General features: G+C 37.9%; 1 protein-coding gene across 2 annotated transcripts in view; it reads right to left on the bottom strand.

Moving 5' to 3' along the window:
• SLC16A7 (solute carrier family 16 member 7) overlaps window positions 1-19,999 on the bottom strand; it is a 194,113-nt gene that overhangs the window by 133,275 nt on the left and 40,839 nt on the right. For both annotated transcript variants that reach the window (XM_005680253.3, XM_018047998.1), the window contains exon 2: window positions 1,088-1,185. The gene's annotated coding sequence lies outside the window, so the exon portion shown is untranslated. The remainder of the gene's footprint in view (window positions 1-1,087; window positions 1,186-19,999) is intronic.

Below are 19,999 nucleotides of genomic sequence, written 5' to 3' on the forward strand. Positions count from 1 at the left end.
TTTCCATAACCCTCTTACAGAATGAAAACCACAATCATAGATTATTAAACAAACTGATCACCATGAAGCACAGCCTTGTCTAAATCACTGAAACTATAAGCCATGCCATGTAGGGCCACCCAAGACTAAGGGGTCATGGTGGAGTATTCTGACAAAACGTGATACACTGGAGAAGGGAATGGTAAACCACTTCAGTATTCTTGCCTTGAGAACCTCATACTGCTGCTGCTAAGTCGCTTCAGTCGTGTTCTGACCCCATAGACGGCAGCCCACCAGGCTCCTCTGTCCCTGGGATTCTCCATTCAAGAATACTGGAGTGGGTTGCCATTTCCTTCTGCAATGCATGCATGCTAAGTCACTTCAGTCATGTTTGACTCTGTGCGACCCCATGGACAGCCTTATACAAATAAAATGTGAATGAGAAATCCCAACACAATCATTTTTTGTTCAAGATACAGTTATTTTTTAAAGGGTGCAAATGACAAAGACAATCAGAAAAAATAAAAAACTTAAAGCCTCCACATATATATTAAAACCAACATTTATATTAGTGATAGTAACAAAACATAATTCTATTGTTATTATTATTGAAATTTATCATTTGCTACCTTTATAATATCCTTTTAGTGAAGGAAGGGTTTACATTCAGCTCTATTTTATGTACACAGAAACTGAAGCTTAATCTCTTCACTAAAATCACACAGAATACAGAGTCACAGAAGGACTAAAGATTTAAAGTGTCAATTTTAAAATCTGTTTCATTTTTGAAAGGGATGTGAATACCAGCCAATCCAATATTCCCATTCACACTGAGTATGCATCCTAAGTAGCTTTAGTCATGTACAATTCTTTGTGACCCCATACACTGTAGCCTGCTAGGCTCCTCTGTCCTTGGGATTCTGCAGGCAAGAATACTGGAGTGAGTTGCCGTGCCCTCCACCAGGGGATCTTCCCAACCCATGGATTGTACCCACATCTCTTACATCTCCTGCATTGGCAGGTGGGTTCCTTAAGATCCACCACTTCCACAGGCAGCATGATTTAGAATGACTTAGAAAAAATGTTACTATACATTGAGAGTACTCACAAGGGAGCTCTATCAGCACAGAGTCCAAAAGTCCTTTGGTTTCTAAGATTCTCGTGTCTAAGGATGCCCAGGTGACCATCACATCTTCAGATTAACTCCTAAAAAAAAAAAAATCAGAGAATGGCGTAATCACTTAAATATTGAGATGCATGATAAAAAGAAAAATGAAAAAATATCCAATTATATCTCTGAAAGACTGGATAGCATGTAGCTTTCCGTTGTCCAGGGTGAAATTACTGTTTGCCTTTTCTAAATCTCCAAGGCTTTATTTCAAACCCTTTTTTAGACAGGGACACGTTTTCTCGTTAAATTACTTCACATCACCACTAACTCGTTATAACTACCATGCCTGCCTTTATATGTGCCTGCTGTTACATTTTCCTGCAAAAACTTCAAAGAGATTCACCTCAGTCCAGTGTATTTGGGACTTCAAAACTAACAATAGCTTGTCTTTAACTTTTTGAGACTTTTCCTTCCACTTTTAGTAGGATTAATGAAAAAGTGCATGTGTATGTGTATGTTTATAAAGCAATAACTTGAAATTTTTACATAAATACATTGACACTATTTCCATTAAATTTATTCTTTTAAAAACTGAAGGAGAATTTCAGTAAGATTTCTGAGCTCTAACAATAAATCAGAAAATTTTGTAAAAGATCATCAAAATTTTACCATCAATTCATGTATGTTCTTTGATTATATAGTCCTTAAGACAAGTTTTTGACTTCTCCATCCAATCCCATTAATTGTAAAAAATAAAAGAGGATGCAGTAATATTTAACTACTGCATGATTACTAAATTAAGTCAGTTAATATTTGTAAAATGCTAGCACTCATCTCACACACTAGTGAAATGATGCTTAAAATTCTCCAAGCCAGGCTTCAGCAATACATGAACCATGAACTTCCAGATGTTCAAGCTGGTTTTAGAAAAGGCAGAGGAACCAGAGATCAAATTGCCAACATCTGCTGGATCATCGAAAAAGCAAGAGAGTTCCAGAAAAATATCTATTTCTGCTTTAATGACTATGCCAAAGCCTTTGACTATGTGGATCACAATAAACTGTGGAAAATTCTGAGAGAGATGGGAATACCAGACCATCTGACCTGCCTTTTGAGAAACCTGTATGCGGGTCAGGAAGCAACAGTTAGAATTGGACATGGAACAACAGACTGGTTCCAAATAGGAAAAGGAGTACGTCAAGGCTATATGTCACCCTGCTGATTTAACTTCTATGCAGCGTACATCATGAGAAATGCTGGGCTGAAGGAAGCACAAGCTGGAATCAAGATTGCCGGGAGAAATACTAATAACCTCAGATATGCAGATGACACCACCCTTATGGCAGAAAGTGAAGAGGAACTAAAGAGCCTCTTGGTGAAAGTGAAAGAGAAGAGTGAAAAAGCTGGCTTAAAGCTTCAGAAAACTAAGATCATCCGGTCCCACCACTTCATGGCAAATAGATGAGGAAACAGTGAAAAGAGTGGCTGACTTTATTCTTCTGGGCTCCAAAATCATGCAAATGGTGACTGCAGCCAGGAAATTAAAAGACGCTTACTCCTTGGAAGGAAAGTTATGACCAACCTAGATAGCATATTAAAAAGCAAAGACATCACTATATCAACAAAGGTCCATCTAGTCAAGGTTATGGTTTTTCCAGTGGTCATGTATGGATGTGAGAGTTGGACTATAAAGAAAGCTGAGCACCAAAGAACTGATGCTTTTGAACTGTGGTGTTGGAGAAGACTCTTGAGAGTCCCTTGGACTGCAGGGAGATCCAACCAGTCCATCCTAAAGGAGATTAGTCCTGGCTGTTCATTGGAAGGTCTAATGTTGAAGCTGAAACTCCAATACTTTGGTCAACTGATGTGAAGAGTTGACTCCTTGGAAAATACCCTGATGCTGGGAAAGATTGAGGGCAGGAGGAGAAGGGGACAACAGAGGATAAGATGGTTGGATGGTATCACCGACTCGTTGCACATGGGTTTGGGTGGACTCCAGGAGTTGGCAATGGACAGGGAGGCCTGGCGTGCTGTGTTTCATGAGTCACAAGGAGGCAGACACAACTGAGTGACTGGACTGAACTGAAGAGAGCATAGTATTTGCAACTAAATAATAAAAGAAGAATGTACTATGAACAATTATTATTATTATTATTAATAGTTGTCAGTTAAGTTGGTAAAAAATATTAGTTTATATAGATGAATAAATATTAGTTCCTTGTTTATTCCTGACTTGAAAAATATGAGATTTATTCACATACATGTCTTATTTGTCATATTATTAACAAACATAATTAAGGAACTTTCAGATATTATCCAGAAAAATCAGATTGTTTAATAGAGCATGGTGTAATGCAAAGATTATTGAATATTTCACAAAAGTAAAGACTAAGAGGAGAGAACAGAGATAATACAATGTCATTGAGATAGCACTTGCAATGTTACCTGGTTTGACCAGAGAACTTCGACATTGTAGTCTAAAATGGAAGGAATTTCAGGCTGGCAGTCAATCTGCTTACTGTGGAAGTTCCAGGACTATAATAAGCAGATTAGGCACATGTAACTGTCTCATTTAGTAACTATCCCATGAAAATTTGTCAATTCTACACATGAAGAACTTCCTCATAGTGACAATTAAGTTCATTTGAATTTAGAATCGATATTAAAATATATTTTACAAAATTACTGGTGATGTTATACCACAATAAGCAAAATTTATATAATAAAGTTAACACGTTTAGGAACATAACATCTTATTACAATTAACTTAATTTTTTGCTTCAGTGAATACCACTGAAAATCCATCATTTTGGATTTAATTTCATGTGTAGACATGATGATATATTGGTATAATTTGATATAATTCATTTTTGTCCACAAATTACATTATTTATCCCCTGCCCCAATAATGTTACTAATATTTTAGAATAATGAAATAAGGAAGATTTTTTTCTTTCCTTTGTATCTTAATTATAAAATTATTTTAATGGTTTGAGTTTAGAAATTCCCTGATTCTACTCTAGAATATCAGCATAATCTTAATTTACAGGATTTTGTTGTAAAAAATGGGGCAACAAAAGTTTTCTCATTTGCTTTAATGTATAATTTTATTATTTTTTTTAAAAACAGAAACAGGCCACAGGTCTTAAAAGGTAAGTGCTTGTGAGCTGATATGTGTTTTAAAAAAAGCACTAATTTGACGGTCATATGATCATATCCATTAAATAAACAATTTTTTTAAGAGGGTAGTTAAAGTGAAATAAAATGCTTTCTATTTGTTTTGGCATGCTTTTTGACCTTCTGAGTAAACTTCACCTTGTGTAGAAGTTAGTATATGTGACCTTCTGAAACATGCATGTCTAAATCACAGAGAAGTTGGACAAAGGTTTTTACCTACTAACAAAAAACTATATTATTGGTCCCTTACTGTAAAACCCATGTGCCCCAACTAAGACCCAGTGCAGCCAGTTCAGTTCAGTTCAGTTGCTCAGTAACTGAGCAACTTAGTCGGGGCATGTGAGATCTAGTTCCCCAACCAGGGATTGAACCTGGGTACTCCTGCATTGGGAGCACAGTTCTCTGACTTATAATACTGAAAATCAACACAAATAAGAAATGGTGGTCCAGTGGCTAAGACTCCACTCCCAATGCAGGAGTGCCCAGGTTCAATCCCTGATCAGGGAACTAGATCTCATGTGCCCCAAGAAAGACCCAGTGCAGACAAATAAATATTAAAAAATAAATAAATAATAGGAAATTCTAAGTCCCTGGAAAGTTGCGTTAATGTCTAATCTCTTTTGCAATTATCAGGTAGAAAAATAAAATTTTTAATTTTGTAATTTCAGAGGCCATTATTTAGGTGATTAAGTGGCCATACTTTTTAGAAAAAAAACAGCAGCTATTTCAGTATTTTAATATTCCATGGTGTCATGAAGTTCTATGTCCAGAGTATGGTCATCTAATAATCAATTAACTTAAATTTGAATCTTTTTTTGCAATTAAAATGCATTATTCAGGGTTCATGATCTTTTCTAACTCATTAGCAAATCTTAATTAATACAAATAAAATATATTTTTATAAAAGTTCATTTTAGAGAGGCTAAGAACTTGTGATGTAGAGGAAGAAAATATATTATTCATATTTACACATGGTTGGTTATTCCCTCTTGAGTGATAAAAGTTAAAAAATTATATTAACTAAAATAGATAATTTTACTGATATATTTGACAGAATGGTCAAGAGAATCTATTTTAGAAAATAGCAGATAAACCTACTTTCCCAGGAGAGTGTTTTCTCCTTTAACTTAGCAGCGTCACCCAATTATATTTGTAAATATCCAGTGTTCATTAGGGCTTAAGAAAAAGTTCCTTGAATGAATTATTCATAAATACCTCAATCATAATTCCATACTTTATGCTAGTAGTTAGCATTAGTAATAAAGCAAAAAATAACTGAGAACCCACCTATTATTTTCTTTTAAATCTCTTTCTCCTTTCCTTTCCTCACAAGTGCAGAAAATGGAAGCAAATAGCAAATACTACAAAAGGAGAACTTAAAGTGAGAGATAATGATTGAGGCAAAAATGTAAAATCACATCAGCTGATAAGTGGCTGACTGACCCAAGGCTGAAGAATGCAAGGGCATTAGGACAAAGCTAAAGAATAACAGTCCTTCTGCTGTTAAGTGACAGGCATGAGACTCCACGTCATACTCTTAGATACTCAAAAACAAATCCACTATTTTAAGTTTACACAACCACCAAAGGTGATCTCTGAAAGTCACAGGAGGCAGATTCTTCAAAGCCTTGTAACATACAACCACAGAAACACTATTTACAGCTACTGTCTGTAGTCATTTTCATGGCCAACTTCAAGAAATTCTATCATGCTCCTTAACAAGCAGTATAACCTAAAATCGATAAACAAGCACAACAAAATTACGTAAGTAGAATTCAAGGAAATGACTTAAATCATCTTAGAATAAACAAAAAGTGAGAAAATAGAAAAACCGAAATTTGTGATTGCAGAACTTCAGTAAAAATATTAAAGGCACAATTCTTGTTCACATATCTTTATTATGGAGATGTAAATCACCTGCCCTCCTAATTGAGAAGTCAAAGATGAGAGAAAAAAATCTGTATTAAAAACAAATATAATTTCTTCAAGTACTATACTGAAAACTAACCATGACTAAGGTTGAAGCCAAAACACATTGCAAAACCATATCTGAATCAGCTTGTCTTATTGGTGTCACGGTACTTAGTTCACCACATTTTTATAATGCAAGTTGAGGTGGCTATGAGGTGGACTAGCATGGGGAAATGTGAAGAAAGCAAAACATATAGCAGTTCCTATTAGCCTCTGTCTTCCCTAGAGCCAGATTTACATTTATATGTTATTCTCTGAAACCAAGTGTACACTAGAGCCTTTAGCAACATTATTTTTACATATGATTAGGATGGACAAATATGTATGGTGCCTTAAACAATGTGCTTCAAAGACCTCCAACTAAATGGAGTATAACTGACCACAAGGGCACAAGCTGCTGAGATATGAACACCCATTATTGGATTTGCATAGAATCCGCACTTCCCATGGGTTTCTCCCAGCCTGCACCTGACCACACCTGACATGAAAGCAGATGGTCCTAGGGATATATGCCTCTAATAGCTAGCTTTGGCTGGGAGTGGGGAATGGTGGGCTCCCACATAGCACTGCCTTGTATACTTTGGTTGTTCAATAGTTATTTGGGGGGAAATTAAACCATCGTTGTTATTGAGATGTCAAAGCCCAGATTGCTGCATAAACATAGAAAAAAATTAAACTCAGTGTGAAACTTAGTTTTAATGATTTTTCGGCTTCCTAATGCAATTCCAACAAATGCCTTAGAAAACTACAGAGAGATAGAGCTTTGTTCCAGGTAAATATAACCTCTGATAGAGGTGTCTAAAAATTAAATGGGCTGCTACAATCCTCTTGATTACTCTAGCATTCCCATTTTATAGAACAGGGAACACTAGGCTTGGAGAAGCCAAGTTTTCAGGATTACACAACGTTAGGGTCAGGAGCCAAGATTCCAACCTCAATTTTGCTCACGCTTTCCGAACTACCATACAGTTAAAAGATATATCTTTCATTAATATACTTTGTATGCTTGCATTAAAGAGAGGAAGGATGATGTGATGTGTAAAACCACTACCAATGCTGAATTATGATGAATTTTTTGAGGAAATCCACTTGATGATGTCGTATCTCTTTTATTTTCTATATGCCACCTTTCTTTCTCATACAGTGTAGAACAAGTGAATCTACAGATCCCATTTAAAGTTCTTGATTTCTATTACAGTTATTGCAGTGCTCAGGTAAGACCCTGTTGTTTTTAAATACGGCAATGGAAATTAACATCATTAAGAAAGAATCTGTCGAAATAATCAAAAGATGATGTTACACAAACCTAAATACTAAATATTAGACAATAATATATTTTTAAGTAAAATATTATTAAGCAGGTGACAGAATCAGAAACATAAATCCAGTTATTTTTAATCCAAAACTTGTACTGAATTGACTGACCGACAAGGTATGTCTGTTATTCAACACCTACAGAACTTTCAACAGTGCTACACTCACTTACTCAAATATTAATGTGGTTGAAGTCAGATCACCACACTCTTTGGAATCAAAATAGTGAAATGCCTTTAAACCAAGCTCTATTTACAAATTTGAAGCTATCAAATTCTACAATGCCTCCGTCTCTCATACTCTCAACCCCTTAATAAACTGTTTCCTCTAATCTCTAATCCTCTTTCTCAGTCTCCTGCTCACACAACTACAGTGCTATGTATTTTTTCTTTTCGGTTCATACTCTCCACTCTACCACACTCCTCTTAATGTCCTTCCTAATATTTTTCACTGAATCCTCTATAGCTCCCTTTTTTTTTTCAAATAAATTACCTAATTCCTAACCTAGACATTGGACTCTCTCTATGATCTTTTCTCCTTGAAGACCTGACTTAGATTGAGCCCTCTTGAATACCTGCTAATTCCATATCTTTAGGCATAGAACAGAGGCTCAGCACAAACCAAGTTCTACTCTACATCTTACTGTTACTTTTCAGTTTACACAAGGAAATTTTTCTTAAGTTCATTTCACCAAACTATACCATCCAGAAAACTAGGACCTAATATCCTTCAGACCATATCTTCAAAATTCATTTCTCTTCACTCCAAAGTCACACCATAATCAATATTCATAATCAATAACCATGCACTACAACCAGTAACCTAGCCAGAGAAACTGTGACCTCCACATCTACTCTCCTTTCAGTTACTCACTTAGAGCTTGAAGTTAATGGGCACTCTTAATGCTTCTACTACTGAAGTCTTAAACATCGACATTCCAATTCCCCATCATTTTCCTGTCCTTCAGACAACATTAAAAACATTATTTCTGTCAATTTTGTCCTGGGATTTCCTTGAAAGTTTCCCCTGTTTTCAGGCTTACATCATCTCCCAAATTACTGACCCTATTCTTCATTTTTTAATATTTATTTGTATTTATTTATTTGGCTCTGTGCGGGGTCTTAGTTGTGGCACGCAGAATCTTTGATCTTTACTTGCAGAATGTGAACTCTTAGTTGTGGCACATGGAATCTAGTTCCCCAACCAGGGATCAAACCCCACCTCCCTGCATTAGGAGCTCAGAGTCTTAGCTACTGGACCACCAAATTAGCCCTTTTCTAACCTTCTTTTCTTTTGTAATCTGCTTCAATGTTGATCTTCATTCAAATTCCAGTTCTGCTACTCATTGGTAAAATATCTTGGGAATATTGCTTAACAGGATTCTGTTTGTCTTTTTAAAATGAGCATAAAATTTAATACTTCATAGGAAAGGAGGGGACAAATGTGGCAATGTCTATAATGCACTAAGCACAATTTCTAGCACATCAAGTACTCAATAAATATTAACATCACCTTTAATCATCAATGTTCTCAAGTCACTCACATCTTTGTCTTCTGGCAACAAGAAGCCTGGAACTTCCAAACTCAAAATGGGCACTGCAATTACAGTACTAAGTAGAGTTCTAAAAAACATGAATTAACCTCACAAGTTGATGCCAATATACATTCATAGATTTCACTTGTTAGCAGGACTCTCAATGGCTTTCCCGTAAGCTTTTTTCATATCTCTTGGCACATTCCTCTCCTTTCCAATGTGGTTCTAAACTCTTCCTTTCTTCTCAAGTTTCCCAACCACCCTGTCATCTGTCAATCTGTGGCTGACTAGGTTTCTTATTTGCAAAGAAAATGAAAACCATCAGAACAAGCATGAAATGCCATAAATGTGTTCTTATCTGTGCACACTTCTGTATCCCCTGTGAGTCCTTCATTCATTCCCTCCTGCCCTGGTAGTAGAGGTAAGCCCCTTCCTGGTCACCGAATTGCCCCTCATCTAATGTATGATGTGTTCTTCCTGTCCCTGAACGGTTTTGCCATCTGATTTGACCCCTTCGTTCTCCTCTCCTGTCATTTCTTCCCTTGCGCTATATATTCTAACGACACTGAATTCCATTTTCAGCTCAACCCTTGTTATTCCGTATCTTCCTGTCTTCACTGCCCTAGCAGTTGCCAGTGCCCATCAAGGAGTCATTTTCTCACTTTTCTATTAGCAAAGTCCCTATTTATTCTTCAAGATCCAATTTTATAATTCCTTTTTTGTGAGGGGAGGGAAGAAAGATAAGAGAGAGGACACTGAAAAGTACTGACAGGAGAAGGAACTCCCAGGAAAGGTGGTAACAGAGAAGCCTCACAGTAGCTCACAATAGAGTTGACAGATGATAATGAGTTTTAATTATGATATCGGATTTCTTGTTGTCTTCTATCTTTAACACATATTTCCACTTATTTCATGAAAAACATTTCAGTGGCTCTCTGACAGCTAACAAATAGAGTCCTTAGCCTTTCAACTTTACAGATAATTACAAAAATATCCTCAACTGTCAGGAAATCACCAGATTTCCAACAGTTTATGAATAGACTTGGAAAGGAAAGGGCAGAAGGAAAAATCAAACTAAACACACATTTGTTGGTGAGAAACTTTTAAAAAAAACAACAGAAATCATTGACTTTGATTTTTCTGCAATTTTCCCAAATTCCTTAAGTACCAGGTTCTTATAACATTATTATAATACAATCCTAAGGTAACGTCTGAAACTGACCGCGCAGAAGCGTGGCCCAGAGGAGCTATCCCTTGCCTAAGGTCAGGGACGGCAACCGAGAGTGCCAGGCAGCGTCGGCATAGGAGTGGCCGAGAGGAGCTACCCCACGTCCGAGGTTAGGGGAGGCGGGATGAACTACCTCACTCCCGAGGTCAGGGGCGGCGGCCAAAACGAGCTACCCCACATCCGAGGTCAGGGGAGGCGGGACGAACTACCTCATTCCCGAGGTCAGGGGCAGCGGCCGAGATGAACTACCTCACTCCAGAGGTCAGGGGAGGCGGCCAAGAGAGCTACCCCACATCTGAGATCAAGGGAGGCAGGACGAACTACCTCACTCCCGAGGTCAGGGGCGGCGGCCAAAACGAGCTACCCCACATCCGAGGTCAAGGGAGGAGGGAAGAACTACCTCATGCCAGAGGTCAGGGCGCTGGCGGAGAGGAGCTACCCCACTCCCGAGGTCAGGGGAGGCTGCTGTGAGGAGATACCCCTCATCCAAGGTAAGGAGCAGCGGCTGTGCTTTACTGGAGCAGCCGTGAAGAGATACCCCACATCCAAGTTAAGAGAAACCCAAGTAGTACTGTAGGTGTTGCAAGAGGGCATCAGAGGGCAGACACACTGAAACCATAGTCATAGAAAACTAGCCAATCTGATCACATGGACCACAGCCTTGTCTAACTCAATGAAACTAAGCCATGCTGTGTGGGGCCACCCAAGACGGGAGGTCATGGTGGAGAAGTCTGACAGAATGTGGTCCACTGGAGAAGGGAATGGCAAACCACTTCAGTATTCTTGCCTTGAGAACCCCATGAACAGTATGAAAAGGCAAAATGATAGGATACTGAAAGAGGAACTCCCCAGGTCGGTAAGAACCCAATATGCTACTGGAGATCTGTGGAGAAATTACTCCAGAAAGAATGAAGGGATGGAGCCAAAGCAAAAACAATACCCAGTTGTGGATGGGACTGGTGATAGAAGCAAGGTCCGATGCTATAAAGAGCAATATTGTATAGGAACCTGGAATGTCAGGTCCATGAATCAAGGCAAACTGGAAGCGGTCAAACAGGAGATGGCAAGAGTAAACGTAGACCTTCTAGGAATCAGCGAACTAAAATGGACTGGAACGGGTGAATTTAACTCAGGTGACCATTATAATTACTACTCTGGGCAGGAATCCCTTAGAAGAAATGGAGTAGCCATCATGGTCAACAAAAGAGTCTGAAATACAGTACTTGGATGCAATCTCAAAAACGACAGAATTATTTCTATTCATTTCCAAGGCAAACCATTCAATATCACAGTAATCCAAGCCTATGCCCCACCAGTAATGATGAAAAGCTGAGGTTGAGGGGGGGGGGCAGCAAAAAAAAAAAAAAAAAAGAAAGAAAAGCTGAAGTTGAATGGTTCTATAAAGACCTACAAGACCTTTTAGAACTAACATCTAAAAAAGATGTCCTTTTCATTACAGGGGACTGGAATGAAAAAGTAGGAAGTCAAGAAACACATGCAGTAACAGACAAATTTGGCCTGGGAGTACAGAATGAAGCAGGGCAAAGGCAAATAGAGTTTCGTCAAGAGAACACACTGGTCACAGCAAACACTCTCTTCCAACAATACAAGAGAAGACTCTACACATGGACATCACCTGATGGTCAACACTGAAATCAGATTGATTATATTCTTTGCAGCCAAAGATAGAGAAGCTTTATACAGTCAGCAAAAACAAGACTGGGAGCTGACTGTGGCTCAGATCATGAACTCCTTATTGCCAAATTCAAACTTAAATTGAAGAAAGTAGGGAAAACCACTAGACCATTCAGGTATGACCTAAATAAAATCCCTTATGATTATACAGTGGAAGTAAGAAATAGATTTAAGGGACTAGATCTGATAGATAGAGTGCCTGATGAACTAGGGAATGAGGTTCCTGACATTGTACAGGAGACAGGGATCAAGACCATCCCCATGGAAAAGAAATGCAAAAAAGCAAAATGACTGTCTGGGGAGGCCTTACAAATAGCTGTGAAAAGAAAAGACAGGAAAGCAAAGGAGAAAAGGAAAGATATAAGCATCTGAGTGCAGAGTTCCAAAGAATAGCAAGGAGAGATAAGAAAGCCTTCCTCAGTGATCAATGCAAAGAAATAGAGGAAAACAACAGGATGGGAAAGACAAGTGATCTCTTCAAGAAAATTAGAGATACCAAGGGAACATTTCATGCAAAGATGGGCTCGATAAAGGACAGAAATGGCATGGTCCTAATAGAAGCAAAAGATATTAAGAAGAGGTGGCAGGAATACATAGAAGAACTGCACAAAAAAGATCCTCATGACCCAGATAATCACGATGGTGTGATCACTCACGCACAGCCAGACATCCTGGAATGTGAAGTCAAGGTGGCCTCAGAAAGCATCAGTACGAACAAAGCTGGTGGAGGTGATGGAATCCCAGTGGGGCTATTTCAAATCCTGAAAGATGATGCTGTGAAAGTGCTACACTCAATATGCCAGCAAATTTGGAAAACTCAGCAGTGGCCACAGGACTGGAAAAGGTCAATGTTTGTTCCAATCCCAAAGAAAGGCAATGCCAAAAAATGTTCAAACTACCGCACAATTGCACGCATCTCATATGCTAGTAAAGTAATGCTCAAAATTCTCCAAGCCAGGCTTCAGCAATACCTGAACCATGAACTTCCAGATGTTCAAGCTGGTTTTAGAAAAGACAAAGGAACCAGAGATCAAATTGCCAACATCTGCTGGATCATGGAAAAAGCAGGAGAGTTCCAGAAAAACATCTACTTCTGCTTTATTGACTATGCCAAAGCTTTTGACTACGTGGATCACAATAAATTGTGGAAAATTCTGAAAGAGATAGGAATACCAGACCACCTGACCTGCCTCTTGAGAAACCTATATGCAGGTCAGGCAGCAACAGTTAGAACTGGACATGGAACAACAGATTGGTTCCAAATAGGAAAAAGAGTACATCAAGGCTGTATATTGTCACCCTGCTGATTTAACTTCTATGCAGAGTACATCATGAGAAATGCTGGTCTTGAAGAAGCATAAGCTGGAGTCAAGATTGTCAGGAGAAATATCAATAACCTCAGATATGCAGATGACACCACCCTTATGGCAGGAAATGAAGAGGAACTAAAAAGCCTGTTGATGACAGTGAAAGAGGAGAGTGAAAAAGTTGGCTTAAAGCTCAACATTCAGAAAACTAAGATCATGGCATCTGGTCCCATCACTTCATTGTAAATAGTTTGGGAAACAGTGGGGCTGTTTTTTGGGCTTCAAAATCACACAGATGGTGATTGCAGCCATGAAATTAAAAGTCACTTACTCCTTGGAAGGAAAGTTATGACCAACCTAGATAGTATATTCAAAAGCAGGGACATTAGTTTGCCAACAAAGGTCCATCTAGTCAAGGCTATGGTTTTTCCAGTAGTCATGTATGGATGTGAGAGTTGGACTGTGAAGAAAGCTAAGCACTGAAGAATTGATGCTTTTGAACTGTGGTGTTGGAGAAGACTCTTGAGGGTCCCTTGGACTGCAAGGGGATCCAACCAGTCCATCCTAAAGGATATCAGTCCTGGGTGTTCATTGGATGGACTGATGCTGAAGCTGAAACTCCAATACGTTGGCCACCTCATGCGAAGAGTTGACTCATTGGAAAAGACCCTGATGCTGGGAGGGATTGGGGGCAGGAGAAGAAGGGGACGACAGAGGATGAGATGGCTGGATGGCATCACCGACTCGATGGACATGAGTTTGAGTGAACTCCGGGAGTTTGTGATGGACAGGGAGGCCTGGTGTGCTGTAATTCATGGGGTCACAAAGAGTCACACACGAGTGAGCAACTGAACTGAACTGAACCTTTGAATTGCAATAAAGCCAGGACCTAAGTTGTTATTAACATCTAGGTAAGTTTCACATTTTTTTTTATTTGTTTGCCTTTTAAAACTGTTTTTGGTTGTTTATTTTGGCCATTCAGCTTTATTAGGTGCTAAAAGATATAAATTTTCCTATTTTACTGCTATTTAGATTTTATGCCAAATGTTAGTAATATATGAAGCCAAATATTCGAACTTAACAAATACTTTCTCAATATTTCTATTTCAAAATTTCCCACATGCTTGGAGTTGCAGCAAGATAGATACTGCTTTCTAAAGGGCAGTGCAATAGTCAACTCTTGGATATTTATTATTTTTTGTGAACAGTTGTAGGTCATTGCAGAGATAGCTCCAAAGTCACCTTCTGAAGTTGAAATACACATGTAAAATTTGGTAAAGTTTCAAAACCTGTTAGGTATACCATCGCAGTTTTCTTGAATTCACCAAAATTCCCTTTGTGCTGCTGGAACACCAATGTTTTCAGGCTGTTCGGTTTGATTACACTGCTGTGATACCACTTATCTAGAGCTATTTTAAGCATCTTCTTGGGTTACACTAAGCTATATTGTAAATCTAATTACATTTGCCCACAGGAAAGTAAGTACATGTGAATCCTGCTCTATAATCTACTTAACAAAAGGCACTGTATTTTTCTTCATAGCATTTATCAAAATTGTTATTACATAGTTATTTATATTTCTAAATGCCTTTCTCCTCCACTATAAATTTCAAAAGGGCATTGAGCATGTTGTATAAACAGTACTTTTTGCTCAGTGCCTAGACTGTCAGTGAATGATGAATCAATGAATGAATGAGTGATCACTTAAGAGATAACTGAATTATATACATTTATGGTTGACATTTTAAACTCATGCTGAAAATGTATACATACTTTAGGGACTCATTGGGATATATTACCGTGTAGTGCAACAAAGCACAAATTTTCAATTCAAATGGAATGGATTTGGGACTTCCCTGGTAGTCTAGTGGTTAAGACCCCCACACTCCCACTGCATGAGGCCCAGGTTCAGTTCCTGGTCAGGGAACTAGACCTTGTGTGCCATAATGAAGACCCCACAACTAAGACCTGGCACAGTCAAAAAAAAGAAAAAAAGAAGAAGAAGAAGAATAGAATAGAAGAATAAAACAAATAAAAATTTTTTAATGGAATGAATTTAATGTCAGATCTGGCATTTCATAAATTGTGTGATCAAAGACAAGTGAAATGAGCTCTCTAACCTTCTGTTTACTCATCTGTAAAATGTGAACAATTGCAGTGTATTAAATATTAAAGATAATGCATTCAAAAATATGTAGCACAGTCATGGCATGGAGCAAAGTCTTAATGTGGTGGGTATTATCACTTATTAACATTTAATATAGCTTTTTAAGTGAATTATATAAATCTAAATTATCCAAGGGCTTTTAAAAATTGACAACAGAAATCTAGTTTTAGCATATGCTAGCAGTGATAACTCAATAATTTACAATAATAAAATGAATTTTCCAACACTTTCATGTCTATTTTTCCAATTTTAAACAAGTTATTCTCAATTAAATTTCATCATTCTTTACTCTGTACACTCCTTACAAATCCTTCACAATCACTCAAGAATTCTTCTCTGTTGGTCTTCATAACAACAATCTGAATTCATCAGTTCAATTCTCTCACCTAGATTGAATACTCTTCCCTAAGCAACTTTCATTTCATTATTGTCCCTATATTGTCCCTGTATTTCATAACTTCAACCATTATCACAGTGAAAAAAGTAATCATTGCTGAAGTGTATTCTCCCTTCTGGACTATACTCTCTTCAAGGCTCTAATCTCTGCACAAAGAATTGGATCCAATCTAAATCTTTAATTTTTATTCATCCCTTTTGAGCATATACTAAGCATGATCTATTCTCATCTATGATAGATCTATGATTTATTCTATGTTGAAGAGCTAACATATAAGGTGATAGTATTCCAAGATAGGGTCTTTAGGAGGTGATTAGGGATGGGATTCGTATGTGCCTGCATGCTCCAGTTGTGTCCGACTCTTTGTCACCCATGGACTGTAGCCCAACAGGCTCCTCTCCCCATGGAACTTTCCAAGCAAAAATACTGGAGTGAGTTGCCATTTTCTACTCCAGGGGATCTTCCCAATCCAGGGTTCGAACCTACATCCCTTCTATCTCCTGCATTGGCAGGCGTATTCTTTACCAACTGTGCCACCTGGGAAGCCCCAGTAATGGGATTAAGGTCCTTATAAAAGGGACTCTGGAAAACTAACTCACCCCTTCAACATGTGAGGATACAAGGAATCAGCATTCTGAAAGAGGGTCCTCACCTGACCATGTTGCACCCTAATCTCAGACTTTCAGCCTCCAGAACTGTAATCTTGTTACAGCCACCCAAAGGATCTTCAGCAATCTACATGGTAGACACTCATCTACATGGTAGACACTGTGCTGGGTTAGACTGTTACAAAACAGAGCACAATAGAGTGTCTAGTATCAAAGAGCTCACAGACTAAATAGGGGATGCAAAACTAGAAACAAATAATTATGAAAATTGTAATAAGGTAAATACTATATTCCTGGCTTTATGAAAACACAGAAATAACAATATGTGTGGCTTTATGGTAACTAAACAGTGCAGTCGTACAGGAAAACTAAGACAGCAAATTTATTTTGTAACTCGTGTACGATCAATTCATAAAGTATGATTCCAGCACTAAAATGCATAGGAAAGGCTGTATATTAGATTGTGTTTAAGTTAAAATAAATTATGGTTACAATTTAAAAGATCTGTAAATTCAAACTTTTTTTCTTTACACCATTTAAAGTAATAATAGGAAACATCTGTTTGGTTAGATTTTATTCAGTACTTCAGGTCACCTGGAGAGACTACTGATACTCCAGAACGGTGAACTGTTAGCATTAGTGCAGATCTTCCCACCAAACAAAACTCCAGACTGCCTTTATGAGTGCCATTTAGGAAAAGGCCAGAAAGGCTCTCTGTAAAGAGAAGCTGACGCACATTGGAAGGCACAATCGATAGTGGTTTATTAAGCCCTAAGTTGTAGAAAAGCACTGAATTGTCTCCCTCTTCTCACAAATGGACAAAGTAAGGACCAGTAATAACCGATAATGTTCAGTGACTCTCCCCAAATCAAAAGCACCCATGCTAAAATGACTCATTGGAATAAAAATAGAAAAGTCATAAAAGGAACGTTTGGTGGGGGTGGAGACTAACTTTATCTCTGTTCTCACATCTATATAATATGAGCCCTAGAAACTATTGCCCAGCTATAGAATAAATCTGGAACTATGAAAAATATTCCTTTTTAATACAAGTTTTGCATCCCATTAGGGCAGGGACTTCATTTTTGTTCATCACATTTTCCCCATCTCAAGCCAAGTAAATTCTAAGAAATATTTTTGAATGAATGAATAATGCATGAATGCATATTATGTAGAAGACTAGACTCAGGAGAATTTGGCAGCAAATCAACATACAATGTTTCTGCCCTAGTAGGGGATACAAGCAGACAAAAGTATTGCTTTGTATGAAGCAATTTTTTTTTTAAGTATCATAGGAATAAGGGGTTGGGAGAAATGGTTCCTTTAGCTAATGTGATTAGAGGGAAGGCCTCTGCAATGGAAAAGGTGTACAGATATACTAGTATACAGATTTACTTAATATTTTGTATTTGCTATTTCAAGGTATTAACATATTCTGGCAACCACAGTTCCAATTTAAAGGCAGAGAAAAAGCTTAATGAGTTTATACAAGACTGTTTCAAGTAAAATGTATGTATATCAATCTACCTTTAAACAATGCGGAGGGGTTAGGTACACTGAGCCTTTGTGTGAATGAAAATCCAGTATAACCTATCAGCCTCCGTATCCCAAGTTCCTCTGTATTGGAGATTCCGTATCCACAGAGTCAACCAACTGGATTGTGTAGTGCTCTAGTATGTTATTTATTGAAAAAAATCCCTCTATAAGTGGACTGCTGCTGCTGCTGCTGCTAAGTCACTTCAGTCGTGTCCGACTCTGTGCAACCCCATAGACGGCAGCCCACCAGGCTCCCCCGTCCCTGTAATTCTCTGGGCAAGAACACTGGAGTGGGTTGCCATTTCCTTCTCCAATATGTGAAAAGTGAAAGTGAAGTCTAGAGCAGTTCAAACACCTATTATTCAAGAATCAACTGTGTGTATATAGATATTACTAAAAATATTTCTGTACAAATTTTGCCCTGAATGTTTTATTCAAATAGAATTCATTTTAGACTTCTCAATCTGCCAATGTAAATCATTTTTCATACACACAGCTCCTCACAAAAAATCCTGTACAACATTAATTTAAAGATTTCTGAGGAGACTATGATTAAGCACCAAAATATTCTTTAAAAAAAAAAAATGGTTTTTGAGAAGACATTTAGAACATCAGGCTCTTTATTAGGCTGCCAAGATGAAAGGTGGGTATTTTCAGTTGTTAAATACATGGCAGCACTTGTGTTTGATAGAGGCTGCCAATGACTTTCATATCTGTCAGTCAAATGGTAAAAAAGAAAAGACAATCATTGAAATAAACCCTACACAATTGCAAACATTTGGCATGATAAGTGGTTTCAGTAGCCAATGGTGGCATGGATCCTCATGTGTTTTGGGTAGTTAGAACCCAAGAGTATTTCAGAGAAAGCACTATGTTATTTTCAGAATTTCAGTTATTTAATTTCTTGTAGCAAATGAAAGGAACAATCTCAATGTTTGGAAAAATGAAATTCTCAAGACTTTTTTTTTTTTTTTTTGGCTGCACCGGGTCTTAGTTGCAGCATGCCAACTCTTAGCTAAGGCATATGGGATCTAGTTCCCTGACCAGGGATTGAACCCAGATCCCCTGCATTGGGAGCATGGAGTCTTGGTGATTGTACTACCAGGGAAGTACTCCAAAAATGAAATTCTAAGATTTCTTTTTCTGCAGAGTGCAAAGTTCAAGTTAATATATGATATTATTTCAAATGACAAAAAAAGAGACATTCACCAAAATTTAAATAGAATGTATCAATTGCAATCATGAAATCACTCTCCCCCAAAAGTCAAATATTAAAAGCAGACTAAATCACAAATTTCCTTGTGGTCTGCTTACACATTTTGTAAGTCTAATGCCTCTTTTGTTTCTAGTGGTATTTCCGAGTCTCCATTCATGTACTTGTATGCTCAGTCAACCCCATGGACTATAGCTCACCAGGCTCCTCTGTCCATGGGATTCTCCAGGCAAGAATACAGAAGTGAGTTGCCCCTTCCTCCTCTAGAGGATCTTCCCAACCCAGGGATTGAGCCCGTATCTCTTGTGGGCTCCTGCACTGGCAGATTCCTACCACTTGAGCCACTTGAGTTTCCTTATAAGCATTTAAATTTGGCACGAGGCTGAAAATGTGTTAGCATCTGTTGATGATGCTCTAAATAGGGATATGAATTGTGAGCCCCTGATGGGAATGAGCCAATGACAATGATTGCCATTCTTTGTCGGCAACTCTGTCTTTTCCTGCATCACTTTGGCTATACAGCACGGTTTCAACATCGTATCATAAAGAGTTTGTGTTGTAGTTTTAGGTTGTCTTTGTGTTTTGTTTTATTGCATATAGACAATAATATCTGTAAGAACATTATAGGAAGAGGAATAAGACAGGGGCACAACAATATATTGCAGCAAACAAAAACTAATAGAGCAAACTAAAAACTAATTTCCAGGATAGGGAATGATAAGATCAAAGAAAAATGGTGGGAACTGCAAGAGCATTATGAAA

The sequence above is a fragment of the Capra hircus genome, chromosome 5 (assembly GCF_001704415.2).
Source record: "Capra hircus breed San Clemente chromosome 5, ASM170441v1, whole genome shotgun sequence".
Taxonomy (NCBI): domain Eukaryota; kingdom Metazoa; phylum Chordata; class Mammalia; order Artiodactyla; family Bovidae; genus Capra; species Capra hircus.